This window comes from Apodemus sylvaticus, chromosome 23 (genome assembly GCF_947179515.1).
Source record: "Apodemus sylvaticus chromosome 23, mApoSyl1.1, whole genome shotgun sequence".
NCBI classification, from domain to species: Eukaryota; Metazoa; Chordata; class Mammalia; order Rodentia; family Muridae; genus Apodemus; species Apodemus sylvaticus.
Genome location: NC_067494.1, coordinates 1,188,843 through 1,206,364, shown reverse-complemented (window position 1 = coordinate 1,206,364; position 17,522 = coordinate 1,188,843). Strand labels below are relative to the sequence as shown.

General features: G+C 38.0%; 1 pseudogene; it reads right to left on the bottom strand.

Annotated features, from left to right (window-relative positions):
* Window positions 1-15,154: 15,154 nt before the first annotated feature.
* Window positions 15,155-15,292, bottom strand: LOC127674259 (uncharacterized; annotated as a pseudogene).
* Between the last annotated feature and the right edge of the window lie 2,230 nt (window positions 15,293-17,522).

Here is a 17,522-nt window from a genome sequence, read left to right as displayed (position 1 = left end):
GCTCCCTTGAAGACACAATATCCTGACCCATCCTAGAGAACCTGCTGCTCGCAGAGCAGTTGAAGCCCTGCGGCTGCACTCAGAGCAGTAGAGGACACACTGCATTCAGAGCAGTTGAGAATCTGCAGAGCACTTGGACAACAGATTGACTGCTCCACCAAAGGCTCAATAGTTTGAAGGCCTCCCAGGAGATCTAATGCAGCCAGGGGAACAGATCAGCAGCTTCTCTGCCCTGTGAAGAACCCGGAGTTGGAAGGCTCCGCGGGTGGTCTGCTACAGTCAAAGCTGCAGGCCTACCAGGAGACCAGAAACAACCCAGGAACAAAAGAGGCAGTCTCCAGACAGTCACTCAGACCAACAAACACCAAGGATTTCCAGATGGCAAAAGGCAAGTGCAAGACCATAAGCAACAGAAGCCAATATATGAGGGCATCATCAAAATCAGTTCTCCCACAACAGCAAGCCCTGAATATACCAACACACCTGAAAATCAGGAACCTGTCCTAAAATCCAATCTCATGAAGATAATATATATAATCCTTTAAGTAGGATATCAATAACTCACTAAAAGAAATACAGGTAAACAGGGGAAGGAATTGAATAAAATGATCCAAGACCTAAAAGTTGAAGTAGAAACAATAAAGAAAACAAAAATGTAGGCAAACCTGGAAACTGAAAATCTAGGAAAGAGGACAGGAATTACAGATGTTAGTATCACCAACAGAATACAGGAGATAGAAGAGATAGAAGAATCTCAGATGTAGAAGATACCGGGAAAGAGATTAACACAACTGTCAAAGAAAACTCAAAACATTAAAAAACTCCTAACCCAAAGGATCCAGGAAATTCAGGATACAATAAAAAAACCAAATCTAAGAATAATTGTCACCTTGGACAAAGCTCAAGTCCAAGTAGATCAAGAACCTAAATATAAAACCAGATACACTGAATCTAATAGAAGAGAAAGTGGGAAAGACCCTTTAACTCATTGGCGCAGGAGGAAACTTCCAAAACAGAAATCCAATGGCCCGTGCTCTAAGATTAAGAATTGATAAATGGGACCTCATGAAACTGGAATGCTTCTGTAAGGCGAAGGACATAGTCAATAAGACAAATCGACAACCTACAGAATGGGAAAATTTTTCACTAACTCCACATCTGATAGAGGGCTAATATCCAAAATTTATAAAGAATTCAAGAAGCTAATCACCAAAATACCAAACAACCCAATTAAAAAAGAGTATATGGAATTAAACCGCAAAATCGCAACTGAAGAATCTCTAATGATACCTAAAACAATGTTCAAAGTCCTTAGTGATCAGAGAAATGAAATCAAAACAACCCTGAGATTCCATCTTATACCAATCAGAATGGCTAAGCTCAAAACCACAGGTGACAACACAGGTTGGAGAAGATGTGGAGAAGGAGGAACACTCCTCCATTGCTGGTGGGATCACAAACTGGTACAACCACTCTGGAAATCAATCTGTAGATTCCTCAGAAAATTGGAAATAGATCTACCTGAAGACCCAGCTCTACCATTCTTGGGAATATACCCAAAAGATGCCCCTCATGTGACAGGGGCATGTGGTTCACTATGTTCATAGTGGCCTTATTTGTAATATCCTGAAGCTGGAAACAATCTAGATGTTCCACGACAGAAGAAGGGATACAGAAAATAAGGTTCATTTACACAATGGAATACTACTCAGCTATTAAAAACAAGGGTATCCTGAGTTTTGCAGGGAAATGGATGGAACTAGAAAATATTATCCTGAGTAAGGTAACTCAGACCCAAAAGGACATGCATGGTATATACCCACTAATAAGTGGATATAAGCAGAAAAAAAAGTAGTACAGAATACCCAAGATACAGTCCACAGAGCTCAAAAACGACAACAAGCTGAAGTACCCAAGTGAGGACACCTCAGTCCCACTTGCAGGGAAGAAGAAAGAAATCGCAAGTGGGGTGGAGGGGAGGCTCTGGGAGGGAAAGTGGATGGACAGGTGAGTGGGTAGGAGAGAGGAACCTGTTCTGGAAATGGGGGAAGGAAAAGGACTGAAGCCCTGAGGACCAGCAGAAAGAATGGAAACAGGCAACCTGGGAGATAGGAGGTAGAGGGAACTCTCCAGAATGCACCAGAGGCCTGGGAGGTGAGAGACTTATAGGACTAAAAAGGAGGGACCTGAGAAGAAATGCCTGACATAGTGAGAGGGAACTTATAGAGCCTACCTCCAGCAGGAAGACAGGGCATCAAATGAGGGAGAAGGGGGCTATCCCACAATCATAACTTTGACCCATAATTGTTCCTATCTGAAAGAATTACAGGGATGGAAATGGAGAGGAGCCTGTGAAAAAAAAGGTCCAGTGACAGGCCCAAAGTGGGACCCTGCTCAAGGGAAGGTCCCAAGGCCTGACACTATTACAAAGGCTAAGGAGTGCTCACAAAAAGGGACCTAGCATGGCAGCACTCCAGAAGACACAACAAGCAACTGAGTCAGATGCAGATATTTGTACCCAACCAATGTACAGAAGCAGTTGACCCATGCTGTTGAATTAGGTAAGGTGGAATGAAGCTGAGGGTGTCTGTGTAAGAGAACTAGCAGTTTCAATTTAGACCCACAGAATTATTCAACCACTGGACTACCAAACAGGCAGTATACACCAGCTGATATGAGGCCTCTAAAGTACATACAGTAGAGGTCTGCCGAGTCTGTGTTCATTCAGAGGTGATGTACCTAACCCTCAAAAGACTGGAAGCCCAGGGATTTTAGTGGTCAGGTGGGGTGAGAGAGGTGGGTACATCCATGTGGAGACAGATGGGAGAGTAGAAGGTATGGTATGTCGAACAATCGGAGGCCAGACTGGTGTTGGCAGGGCGAGGAATAAACTATGGAGTCTATAAAAATAATTAATAAAAAATGGAAAATCATAAAATATTAAAGTTTAAAAAATCATCATATGTATTAATTGCCATGTCTTTCTTTAATTCTCATCTTTCCTGGTGTTAGAAGTGAGTTTACTTCATTTTAAGCCATGGGGTTTTAGTAAGGGATGCTCATGGCTCTAAACATTAGAACACTTGGCTTAAACATAAGTAGGTCTTTATGTAACCAGGTGAGTATGATAGAGATATGCGCAAATGCATGTAACAACAATTAATGTAAAAAGGCCGTGAAAGTGAAAGAAAAAAGAGGGGTATATGGGAAGGTATGTGGAAAGAGGTATGAGCCAAGCAAAAGATATCATTAATTAAAATCTCAGAAAATAAATCTTTATATATATATATGTATATATATAATATACATGTATATATATGATCCTGCCTCAGCCTCCCAAATTGCCTTGTGAGCCATGAGCCTCCTCACTTGGCTTTATTGTGTTTTCCTATTACGTAACAAGAAACAATTAGATTTCCCTTCCTCCCCAGGATTATATTCGAAGAACAGAAGATTGTTAATTTTTAAGTAAAAGGTACATGCTCCAGAAAATCCAAAAATATTTATGATCACATATTTAACAGACTTGTAAAGTAAAGGTGATGTTCTACAAAATTAAGACATTTTGTTTTTCTGACTTTTGTTTGTGACTCATCTCATAGCTCCTTAAGTTTCAGCTATGATTTCTGGAGATAAATTATAAGATTTACTGACACATAAATAACAATCTTTAAAACTATTAAGGGCTAAAACTAGAGGTCTTACTGAATTCCTGCCCATTAACCAGTACATTCCACTGTAAAATGCAGCTGAATTTAAATACTTAGCATATTATTTTCATATTATTTCCCCCTCTTTATTTTGTATGTTCCTTAATTGATGATGCATTGAAGATGTAAGAAGCTAATTTCATCCCCGTCAGCATTATTATTTTGGGAGTCCTTTCTTCTAGGGCATATTTTCATCATCAACACAGATATTTCAATATGGAAATGTTACTTTCCTTTAGCTTTCTGTTCTTAAAATATTTTATGCATTAATTTTACTCCTCATCTCAATATATGAAAGCAATAATAGGAGTAATTAATGTTTTTCTATTTTACTTCTAGTGTATGCAGAATTGTCATTTGATTATCAAATCCATCAAGCATCTGCAATTAGGCCTCACTCTGTTCACAGCTGCTCTCTTCTCTCCTCTGATAATGTGTGGTCCTTTCTGTGCCTCTGTTGTTTTCATGTGTGTGTGTGTGTGTGTGTGTGTGTGTGTGTGTGTGATGTACACTGCTCAGAATGAATCTTCAAAACAAATGTGGTATCTCATTCTTTTCTCTAGGACAAAATGAAGAGATGCTTTATGGAGTGATTCCCCATGAAAGTGGTGCTTTTAATACCCACACTTTTTTGTAATGGTGAATGCAGTAAGCAGCTTTGTCAATTTAGCTGTCACTGTCACACTGGGCTTTCCAGATTTTTGAATAAAGAAGTGGTGTACAATGTCAGGCCAAGGTGACATTTTTTAACTAACTCTTCATCCCCAAACACACACACACACACACACACACACACACACACACACACACACATTTTTCCTCCTTAACATAAGTATGATTTGGGAGACAGAGAGGTGAGGAGTCTCTCCAGTTAAGAGTACATTGTGCTTTTGCTGAGGACCTGAGTTCAGCTGTTAGAACCATAACAGGCTGCCCACAACCATTAAATACATTTCCAGGAAGATCTATAGCCTCTGGTTTCCAAAGACACACCCCTCAACATACATACACATACCACCTCCTCAACCCCCCCAACCTACAGAAAGAAGGAGAGAGACAGACAGAGACAGACAGAGACAGACACACAGAGAGACACAGAAAGAAACAGAGACAGAAACAGAGAAGGGGATAGAGAAAAAGAGGATAAACTGAGTGAGGGAACATAAAAATAAATTTCTTTTAAGAAAAAGAAAATAAAAAATATTTAACAAAATAATCAGTAATGGTAAGCTAACTAGTCTGCCCCTTCTTGACAAAAGAAAGAAAAGCTCAAAAAAAACCCTGAGATGCCTTTAGTTATCTTGAATGTTGCACAACAACACCGGCATATCTGAATTTCAAAAGGATTAGTGCTCCAAAATGATGTGTATGTACACATAAATGAATATATATGAATAAGTGTCTGATAAGTAATGAAGCTAGAACCATTTTTTATGCTTAGAAATTTACTAAGCAGTCAAATCATAGATCTAAGAGAAAAAGTCAATATTCATATATTGTAATATTTGGAGGAGGGATATTTTATGCATATAAACATGCTAAGGTAGGCAAGTTTATAAACAGTACATTTAAAAAATTTACAAACAGAAGGTCAAGATCATGATATACCCATTATATATCCTTGGCATAGTATTGGTATGAAGAAATAAAGAAAGAAAAAAATCAAAGATTTTTTTAGAATTTAATGAAATTGAAGGCACAACATGCACAAATCTATGGGACACAATGAAAGCAGTGCTAAGAGGAAAATTCATAGCCTTGAGTGCCTCCAAAAAGAAATTCGAGAGAGCATACACTAGAAGATTAACAGAACAACTGAAAGCCCAAAAGAAGCTAATTCACCCAGGAGGAGGAGAAGACAGAAAATCATCAAACTCAGAGCTGAAATCAATCAAGTAGATACCAAGAGAACCATACAAAGAATCAACAAAACCAGGAGCTGGTTCTTTGAAAAAATCAACAAGATAGATAAACCCTTAGCCAGAATAACCAAAGGGCACAAAGTATCCAAATTAACAAAATTAGAAATGAAAAGGGAGATATTACAACAGAAACTGAGGAAATTCAAAAAATCATCACATCCTACTACTAAAGACTGTACTCAACACAACTGGAGAATCTGGAGGAAATGGACAATTTCTTAGACAGATACCAAATACCAAAATTAAACCAGGATCAAATAGATCATCTAAACAGACCCATAACCCCTAAAGAAATAGAAGGGGTCATAGATAGCCTTCCGACCAAAAAAAAAGCACAGGACCAGATGGTTTCAGTGCAGAGTTCTATCAGACCTTCAAAGAAGACTTAACACCAATACTCTTCAAACTATTCCACAAAATAGAAACAGAAGAGACACTACCCAACTCCTTCTATGAAGCCACAATTATGCTGATACCAAAAACACACAAAGATCCAACTAAGAAAGAGAATTTCAGGTCAATTTCCCTTATGAATATCGATGCAAAATTACTCAATAAAATTCTTGCCCACCGAATCCCAGAACACATAAAAAACGATCATACACCATGATGAAGTAGGCTTTATTCCAGGGATGCAGGGATGGTTCAATATAAGGAAATCCATCAATGCAATCCACTACATAAACAAACTCAAAGAAAAAAAACACATGATCATTTCATTAGATGCTGAAAAGGCATTTGACAAAATTCAACATCCTTTCATGCTAAAAGTCCTGGAAAGGACAGGAATTCAAGGCCCATATCTAAACATAGTAAAAGCAATATACAGCAAACTGGTAGCCAACATCAAACTAAATAGAGAGAAACATGAAGCAATCCCACTAAAATCAGGGACTAGACTAGGCTGCCCGCTCTCTCCATATCTTTTTAACATAGTTCTTGAAGTCCTAGCTAGAGCAATTAGACAACATCAGGAGGTCAAAGGGATACAAATTGGAAAGGAAGAAGTCAAACTATCACTATTTGCAGATGATACGATAGTATACTTAAGTGACCCAAAAAACTCTACTAGACAACTCCTACAGCTGATAAACAACTTCAGCAAAGTGGCTGGCTACAAAATCAACTTAAGCAAATCAGTAGCCTTTATATACTTGAAGGATAAGCAGATTGAGAAAGAAATTAGGAAAATGACAACCTTCACAATAGCCACAAACATCATAAAATATCTTGGGGTGACTCTAACCAAACAAGTGAAAGACCTATATGACAAGAACTTCAGATCTCTGAAGAAGGAAATCGAAGGTCTCAGAAAATCCTGCTCATGGATTTGCAGGATTGATATAGTTAAAATGGCCATCTTGCCAAAGGCAATCTACAGATTCAATGCAATCCCCATCAAAATCCCAACCCAGTTCTTCATAGAGCTAGAAAGAGCAATGCTCAAATTCATCTGGAATAACAAAAAACCCAGGATAGCTAAAACTATTCTCAACAGTAAAAAGAACTTCAGGGGGATTTAGTATCCCAGACTTCAAAGTTTACTACAGAGCAATAGTGATAAAAACTACATGGTATTGGTACAATGTCAGGCAAGTCGATCAATGGAATATAATTGAAGACCCAGAAATGAACCCACATACCTATGGTCACTTGATCTTTGACAAAGGAGCTGAAAGCATCCAGTGGAAAAAAGATAGTCTTTTCAACAAATGGTGCTGGTTCAATTGGAGGTCAGCATGCAGAAGAATAGAATCCATCCATTTTTATCTCCTTGTACTAAACTCAACTCCAAATGGATTAAGGACCTCCACATAAAACCTGACAAACAGAAACTAATAGAAAAGAAACTGGGGAAGACCCTTGAAAACATGGACACAGGGGAAAAGTTCCTGAATAGAACACCAATAGCTTATGCTCTAAGATCAAGAATTGACAAATGGGACCTCATAAAACTACAAAGTTTCTATAAGGCAAAGGACAAAACATCAACCAACAGATTGGGAAAGGATCTTCACCAACCCTAAATCTGACAGAGGGCTAACATCTAATATATACAGAGAACTCAAGAAGGTAAAACCTAGAGAACCAAACAACCCCATTAAAACATGGGGTACCGAACTAAACAAAGATTTTTCACATGAAGAACTTCGGAGGGCTGAGAAACACCTTAGGAAATGTTCAACATCATTAATCATTAGGGAAATGCAAATCAAAACAACCCTGAGATTTCACCTCACACCAGTCAAAATGGCTAAGGTCAAAAACTCAGGAGACAGCAGGTGCTGGCGAGGATGTGGAGAAAGAGGAACACTCCTCCACTGCTGGTGGGATTGCAAGATGGTGCAACCACTTTGGAAATCAGTCTGGCGCCTCATCAGAAAATTGGGCATGGCACTTCTGGGGGACCCTGCTATACCACTGCTGGGCATATACTCAGAGGATTCCCCAGCATGTGATAAGGACACATGGTCCACTATGTTCATAGCAGCCCTATTTGTAGTAACCAGAAGCTGGAAACAACCCAGGTATCCCTCAACAGAGGAATGGATACCAAAAAATGTGGTATATTTACACAATGGAGTACTATTCAGTCATTAGAAACAATGAATTCATGAAATTCTTAGACAAATGGATGGAGCTGGAGAACATCATACTAAGTGAGGTAACCCAGTCTCAAAAGATCAGCCATGGTATGAACTCACTGACAAGTGAATAATAACCTAGAAACTTGGAATACCCAAGAAATAATCCACATATTAAATGATGTCCAAAAAGAACAGAGGAGTGGCCCCTGGTTCTGGAAAGACTCAATGCAACAGAACAGGGAAGTAGGAAGGAGTTGATGGAGGAACGGGGGGGGGGAAGAGGGCTTATGGGACTTGTGGGAGTGGGGACCCAGAAAAGGGGAAATCATTTGAAATGTAAATAAAGAATACATTGAGTACTACTTTCTTGAGTTCTTTGTATATATTAGATATTATCCCTCTGTCAGATTTAGGGTTGATGAAGATCCTTTCCCAGTGTGTTGGTTGACGTTTTGTCCTTTTGACCGTGTCCTTTGCCTTACAGAAACTTTGTAGTTTTATGAGGTCCCATTTGTCAATTCTTGATCTTAGAGCATAAGCTATTGGTGTTCTATTCAGGAACTTTTCCCCTGTGCCCATGTCCTCCAGGGTCTTCCCCAGTTTCTTTTCGATTAGTTTCAGTGTGTCAGGTTTTATGTGGAGGTCCTTGATCCATTTGGAGTTGAGCTTAGTACAAGGAGATAAGAATGGATCGATGCACATCGATCTTCTTCTGCATGCTGACCTCCAATTGAACCAGCACCATTTGTTGAAAAGACTATCTTTTTTCCACTGGATGCTTTCAGCTCCTGTGTCGAAGACCAAGTGACCATAGGTGTGTTGGTTCATTTCTGGGTCTTCAATCCTATTCCATTGTTCCGCTTGCCTATATTGTACCAATACCATGCAGTTTTTATCACTATTGCTCTGTAGTAGAGTTTAAAGTCTGGGATACTGTATCCCCCTGAAGTTCTTTTACTGTTGAGAATAGTTTTAGTTATCCTGGGTTTTTTGTTATTCCAGATGAATTTGAGAATTGCTCTTTCTAGCTCTATGAAGAACTGGGTTGGGATTTTTATGGGGATAGCATTGAATCAGTAGATTGCCTTTGACAAGATGGCCATTTTAACTATATTAATCCTGCCAATCCACGAGCATGGAAGATTTTTCCATTTTCTGAGATCTTCTTCGATTTCCTTCTTCAGAGATCTGAAGTTCTTGTCATATAGGTCTTTCACTTGTTTGGTTAGAGTCACCCCAAGATACTTTCTGCTGTTTGTAGCTATTGTGAAGGGGGTCATTTCCCTAATTTCTTTCTCAGTCTGCTTATCCTTTGAATATATAAAGGCTACTGATTTGCTTGTGTTGATTTTGTAGCCAGCCACTTTGCTGAAGTTGTTTATCAGCTGTAGGAGTTCTCTAGTAGAGTTTTTAGGGTCACTTAAGTATACGATCATATCATCTGCAAATAGTGATAGCTTGACTTCTTCCTTTCCAAAGTAGAACCCAGATAACCAAATAACCCCATTAAAAAGTGGGGTATGGAGCTAAACAAAGAATTTTCACATGAAGAATTTTGGAGAGCTGAGAAACACCTTAAGAAATGTTCAACATCATTAATCATTAGGGTAATGCAAATCAAAACAACCCTGAAATTTTACCTCACACCAGTCAGAATGGCTAAGGTCAAAAACTCAGGAGACAGCAGGTATTGGCGAGGATGTGGAGAAAGAGGAACACTCCCCCACTGCTGGTGGGATTGCAAGATGGTGCAACCCTTTTGGAAATCAGTCTGGTGGTTCCTCAGAAAACTGGGCATGACATTTCCTGAGGACCCTGTTATACCACTCCTGGGCATATATCCAGAGGATTCTTCAGCATGCAATAAGGACACATGCTCCACTATGTTCATAGCAGCCCTATTTGTAGTAGCCTGAAGCTGGAAAGAACCTAGGTGTACTTTAACGGAGGAATGGATACAAAAAATGTGGTATATTTACACAATGGAGTACTATTCAGCCATTAGAAACAATGAATTCATGAAATTCTTAGACAAATGGATGGAGCTGGAGATCATCATACTAAGTGAGGTAACCCAGTCTCAAAAGATCAATCATGGTATGCACTCACTGATAAGCGGATATTAGCCTAGAAACTTTGAATACCCAGGACATAATTCACAAATAAAATGATGTCCAAAAAGAATGGAGGAGTGGCCCCTGGTTCTGGAAAGACTCAGTCCAAGAGTATAGGGGAATTCCAGAACAGGGAAGTGGGAAGGGGTAGATGGAAGAACAGGGGGACGGAAGAGGGCTTATGGGACTTGCGGGGAGTGGGGACCCAGAAAAGGGGAAATCATTTGAAATGTAAATAAAAAAAAAGAATACATCGAATAAAAAAAAGAATCTGAATGACATATAGCAAAATTTTTATTAAAACAAAACTTTGACACAATGGTTTCCTACATTTATATTCATACATACACAAAGCATGATTTAAAGCAGGAGGATAATTTGGAGACAATCTAATGCATTGCCTATTTACAAAACATACGATTATTTAATTTATGATAAGAATATCATGGTGTATGCATGTGAATGTGTATGTGGGCCAGGACACAGGCAGTATTCAATGTTTCCTTATAAAATAATGGCATGGCAGTAATTATGGAAAGTATAAGGTAAAAATTATGACACATCCTCCTCATTTAATACTTCCACAGTCAAAGCATTACTACCAAATTTATTCTGTAGTGTCACTTATGGGCACTAAAAAGGCTGGCACAATAAAAGTGGATAAAATTATTCCAGTTTTATCTGCTTTTCATTCCTTCAAATCAAGTTTGCACATAGGATCCTGATAGTTTCCCCTTGAATTTATTGAAATGAACTATTGGTATCTTTTATCTTTAAAAAACGAACAACAAACAAAAAAACTCAAGAATTTGCCATTCCCAATAGGGGAAAAAAAACATTGCAGAAAATCAGCTTTACAATTTCTGTAGAGACTCTGATAGCACAATATATCGATGTCATTTAGGATGAGGTTCAAATACTTGAATTTTACAAATTAAGATAAAATTCACCATCATAGTGAAATGTGAAGTCAGGATTGAAACCCTTTTCTTATTTATTTATTTTTTATTATATATTTTTATTTTCTATATTCTTTGTTTACATTCCAAATGATTTCCCCGCCGGGTGGTGGTGGCGCATGCCTGTAATCCCAGCACTCTGGGAGGCAGAGGCAGGCGGATTTCTGAGTTCGACACCAGCCTGGTCTACAGAGTGAGCTCCAGGACAGCCAGGCTATATGGAGAAACCCTGTCTCAAAAAAACCAAATCCAAAAATAACAAAAAAAAAATCCAAATGATTTCCCCTTTCTCAGTTCCCCCCTCCCCAAATGTCCCATAAACCTTCTTCTCTCCACCCATTCTCCAATCACCTCTCTCCTTTTTCTCTGTCCTGATACTCCCCTCCAATGCTAGATCAAGATTTTCCAGGATCAGGACCCTCTCCTTACTTCTTCATGGGAGTCATTGTTATGCTAATTGTGCCTTGGGTATTCAGAGCTTCTGGGCTAATTAATATCCACTTATCAGAGATTGCATTCCCTGTGTATTCTTTAGTGATTGGGTTACCTCACTTAAGATGAGACCCTTTTCTAAATATAATAAGATGTGGCTCAGTAAAATAAGGAGAGTCTATCTTAATTAGGATATTATTATCTCAAACATTTAAAGCCTCAAACATAATTCATAATCCCCAACAGTGTAACCATGGTAGATCACAGGAGCAGACAAGGCACTCAAGAAATACTAAAAGTAGTGAGGAAAAAAGAACATGGTCCCTTGTGAATAAAAAGTGGTATACTATAAAATACTACCCATAAAATAAATGACCTAGAGTATAAGATCTGTGAAAAATAAATGGCTAAAATACTGGGTGGTAGTATTATGAAGGACATAGGCATTGATGTGTGCTTTAGAAAAAGAATGTATAATTCCCCTTAGTAGCATAGAGAAAATAAACATCAAACTTGGAGGAATTTGTTAAAAACAATATAAAATATGCTAAGACACAAATATAACCAGAGACATCAATTAATCATATTTGGTCATAGAAAGGGTTCAAAGTAGGGAGTAATCTGATAATATTTAGCATATAATGGATTAATAAATTAATGTTAAGAGTCTCCTATTATAGTGGAAAGGACTATAGGTGCTGCTGTAAGTTTATAAAACTACTTGAGAGGTGGGGGCTATCCATCTGCTTGATTTCAGAACTGCACATCTAGGTGAATGGCTGAGAATATCATTCAAAGTCTGGGAGAAAAATGTTTTTAATGATACAGCTAAGAGTATATTATGGGCTTCATGGGCAGTTGGGCTATGCTGTCCAGCAGAACCCTGGGCTTAGTTTAATAAGTGATGATTTTTTTTAACATCATTCCATTCTTGATCAATGGAATCCCGATCAAATGCATAAAGTATATAAATAGCTGTGTACTCATCATCACTTTTTTGCCATGGCCCATGATCCTGAAATTCCAGTGGACACAAAATCTGTGCAAGTTCAGTGTGGCCGAAGCTAAATTAAAGGAAAAGGTAAGAACATTCTTATGACTGCTGCACTGAGAAAGTGGACAGAAATTCAAAGACCAGACTTTCTCTTCAAACTTTGTAGGTGGAAACAAGCAATGCCATTCTAAGTGACAGAAATGAATAGGTTTCTCTCATATCCTTTCTTATTCATATTAATCCTCTCTAAATGAAAAGAGATAAGAATAGGGAATCAAACCTGCACATTGCTCAGCTTCCAGTCTTATTCAATGAGAACAGATAAGGGAGTTAATAAAATACAAAAGTCTCTGTACAGTTACCAAAACTGGACACTATTGTGGTAGCCAACAATTGTTTGCTGACTTGAGCCTGATATAGATGTTTCCTGAGAGGCTCTGCCAGAGCCTGACAAATACAGAAGTAGATGCTCACAGCCAACCAATGGACAGAGCACAGGGTCCCCATGGAGGAGTTAGAGAAAGGACCCAAGTTGCTAAAGGTGTTTGCAGTACCATAGGAAGAACAATAATATGAAGGAACCAGTACCACCAGAGTGCCAAGGAACTAAACCACCAACCAAAGAGTACACATGGAGGGACCCATGGCTCTAGCCACATATGAGGCAGAGGATGCTCCTTTCAGACAACAATGAGGAGAGGCCCTTGTTCCTGTGAAGGCTTGATGCTGCATTGTAGGGAAATGCCAGAACAGGGAAGCAAGAGTGGGTAGGTAGGTGAGCAGGGGGAATGGGATAGGGGGTTTTCAGAGGGGAAAGGAGGAAAGGAGATAACATTTGAAGTGTAAATAAAGAAAATATCTAATAAAAATAAAATGAGGTAAAAAAAATTACAAAAGTATCTAAATATAAATGTTTATAAATCCATAAATATAAAATAGACATTTTGCATAAATGTATATGAAATGTATAAAGTATATAAATATAAATAGTTTTGTGCACCATCTGGTAATTCTGATCATAAAGAAACATATATATGTATAAGACACAGGATACATATTGCTTAATGCCAATAATACTGCTTGCATTAATTTACTTAATATTTGCATGTAGAATCATCATTTTAAAATGCATGAAAATAACCAAAAATTTAAATTTCTCACAACACAACAATAAACAGAAGTTGGATGGAGATCAGGATAGGTTTCAATATTCTAGCCCCTTTAGTTACATCTTTTTCTGTAGTTGTATGAAGGACCCCATTTTCATTTTCCACTGGTTCCTGCAAATTATGTACATAGGCCTCCATGGATACTTGGAATGATAAGATCTACTAATGCTGGTGGATGTCACAAAGAGGAAGAATTGTTTTACAGAGACTTGGTTAAAGAAAAGAAATGTCATGAGACCTTTGAGAGATGTATATAACAGACTGGTGAGAATATAGATATTCAATAAGTTCATGCAAACACAAAAGAAAGAAAAAGAAATATCTACAGAAAAATAAATCTAAAGGGTGAACTGTTGGCTGAAAATAGAAGGGGAGTGAGAGAGAAAAAGAGAGATGGGGAGAGGGAGAGAGAGAAGGAGAGAGGAGGGATGGGAAAGGGAGAGGAGAGAGGGGAGGGGAGAGAGGAGAGAGAGAAGAGGGGAGAGGCAAGATCAGAGAGAGGAGAGAGGAAAGAGGAGAGCAGAGAGGAATGAATGGCTACACTCCTAACACAAGAAACAGGAAGCCAAGTATTCCATCTTACACATCTTAATTTATTAATGGAAGAGAGAAAAATAATATGTCCTTGGCCTGCTGGACAGGTTACAGAGCTGAGGCAAAGCATGGCCTCAGTTCTCATGGATATAGAGGATCTTGTAGAATTAAATAATCTTAAAGAAATATAGTAACGGTTAAGGAGAAAGAAAATTACTATATGCTAAGCTTTAGCCTATTACTAAGACTAAGTGATAAGTGTAAACTAAGAGACCAGTATGTATAGGCCAAGGCACAGGAGAAGAGCTGAGACAGGTGCACATAGAAACCAAAGCCTAAAAATTTTGTTTTTAGCAACATTTAAATAGAATTTTATAGTATGTCACAGAGAAATAAATGTGAGAAGTAACAGAAATATCCTGGATTTTCAAAATATCCATTCACATGAGACAATAGAATAAGCAATTTAAGGACAGTAGCTTGTCAGAAAAAGTCAAACTGAAGACAATGAAAAGACTAACTGGAAATAAATTAAAAGAGGTTACAAGTGTATAGCTTATTTTTATGATGCATGTTGGTAAGAATGCAACTAAGTGGAAAAGAAGTGAACAGGGCTTTTAGAACAAATGATAAGTCTTAAGGGAAATGTCCAAAACATGTATTCATATTTTAATTTTATTAGTTTATGCTATATTTTAGAGTATCCTCACTCTAATATGTAAACAGCACATAGACAGATAAACAAAAAATAAAGACATGAAAAATATATTATTTTTTTCTACTTAGTACTATGTACTTGCCATGAGGAAAAACAAGAATAAGAAAGTATGTATTTTACACTTGATCTTAGCCAAAAGGCTGAGAAGCGATGCATGTACATATTTTGATGCCCTCAGCAAGTATGCAAAAATCCCACTGACATAGGCCACTGGAAGTCAAGAAAGAAACAAGTCAACTTCTAACTTTTACTTTGTATATCATCTGATGCATTCTCTATATGTAATCGAAGAAGAAATAGGAAAAACTGGAAAGATTACTCAGAGATAATGTTAGACACTACACAGGATTAAGAATTAATTAAACAATCTTCTCTCTCTAGCTACTGAGCAGGCCAGTACAGCCAGGAGTACAGGTAACACAGGAGTGGCAGAGCATCTGGGACAGGGTCCTTTCCAGCTGTACCTGCAACCAGGACCTGGGCAGTGCCACAGCACTCTGTGCCAGGGGAAATCTGGTGACCCAGGGTGCTGAGACGGGCTTGCAGGCCCACAGAAGAGACAAGCACCAGAGAGAGAGGGACCAACTAACACTAGAGATAACCAGATGGCAAAAGGCAAATATAGAAGCGTTACCAACAGAAATCAAGGCAGTGTGGCACCATATGAACCCAATTCTCCCACAACAGCATGTCCTGAATACCCCCAACAAACTGGAAAAGCAAGATTTGAATATGAAATCACAGCTCATGATGCTGATAGAGGGCTTCAAGAAGGACATAAATAACTCCTTTAAAGGAATACAGGAGAATAGACCTCCTGTAAACAGGTAGAAGCCCTTAAAGAATTACAGGAAATCACAACAAAACACGTGAATGAATTGAAGAAAACAATCTAGGATCTAAAAATGGAGGTAGAAACAATAAAGAAATCTCAAAGGGAAACAACTCTGGACGTAGAAAACCTACGAAAGAAGTCAGGAGTCATGGATGTAAACATCAGCAACAGAATAGAAGAAATAGAAGAGAGAATCTCAGATACAGAAGATAATATAGAAAGCAAAGACACAACAGTCAAAGAAAATGAAAAATGAAAAAACTCCTAACCCAAAACATCCAGGAAATCCAGGACAAAATGAGAAGACCAAACATAAGGATTATACTTATAGAATAGAGTGAAGATTTCCAACTTAAAGGACCAGTAAATGTCTTCAACAAGTGAAGATTTCCAACTTAAAGGGACAGTAAAGGTCTTTACCCAATGTCTGCTTTGAGCTTTAGTAAAGTTTCTTTTATGAATGTGGGTGCCCTTGTATAACAAAATTATAGAAGAAAACTTCCCTAAAGAAAGAGATGCCCATGAACATACAAGAAGCCTACAGAACTCCAAATACATTGTACCAGAAAATAAATTTCTTCAATCACATAATAATTAAATTACCAAATGCACTAAACAAAGAAAGAATATTAAAAGCAGTAAGAGAAAAATGGTCAAGTAGCATATGAAGGCAGTCCTATCAGAATTATTCAAGACTTCTCACCAGAGACCATAAAAACCAGAAGTTTTGGGCAGATCTCATATAGACACTAAGAGAACAAAAATGCCCACCCAGGCTACTATACCAGCAAAACTCTCAATTACCATAGATGAAGAAACCAAGGTACTCCATGACAAAAACAAATTTACAAAACATCTTTCCAAAAATCCAGCCCTTTTAAGGATATTGAATGGAAAACACCAATGAAAGGAAGGAAACCACACACTAGAAAAAGCAAGAAATTAATCTTCTTTTAACAAACCAAAAAGAAGAGAACCACACAAACATTACTCCACCGCTAATAACAAAATAACAGGAAGAAACCATCATGTCTTAATATCTCTTAATATCAATTGACTCAATTCTCCAATAAAATGATATAGACTAACAGACTGGATACATAAGCAGGACCCAACATTTTGCTGCATACAGGAAACTCATTTTAGGCACAAAGACAGACACTACATCAGAGTAAAAGACTGGAAAACAATTTTCCAAGCAAATGGTTCCAAGAAACAAGTTGGTGTAGCCATTCTAATATTGAATAAAATTGACTTTCTACTTAATCAACAAAGATAAGGAAGGACACTTCATACTTATCAAAGGAAAATCTAACAAGATGAACTTTCAATTATGAACATCTATGCTCCAAATACAAGGGCACCCACATTCATAAAAGAAACTTTACTAAAGCTCAAAGCAGACATTGGGTCCCACACAATAATAGTGGCAGACTTCAACACCCCACTCTCATCAGTGGATCAGAGAAACACAAACTAAACAGAGAAACACTGAAACTAACAGAACTTATGAAGCAAATGGATTTAACAAGTATCTATAGAACATT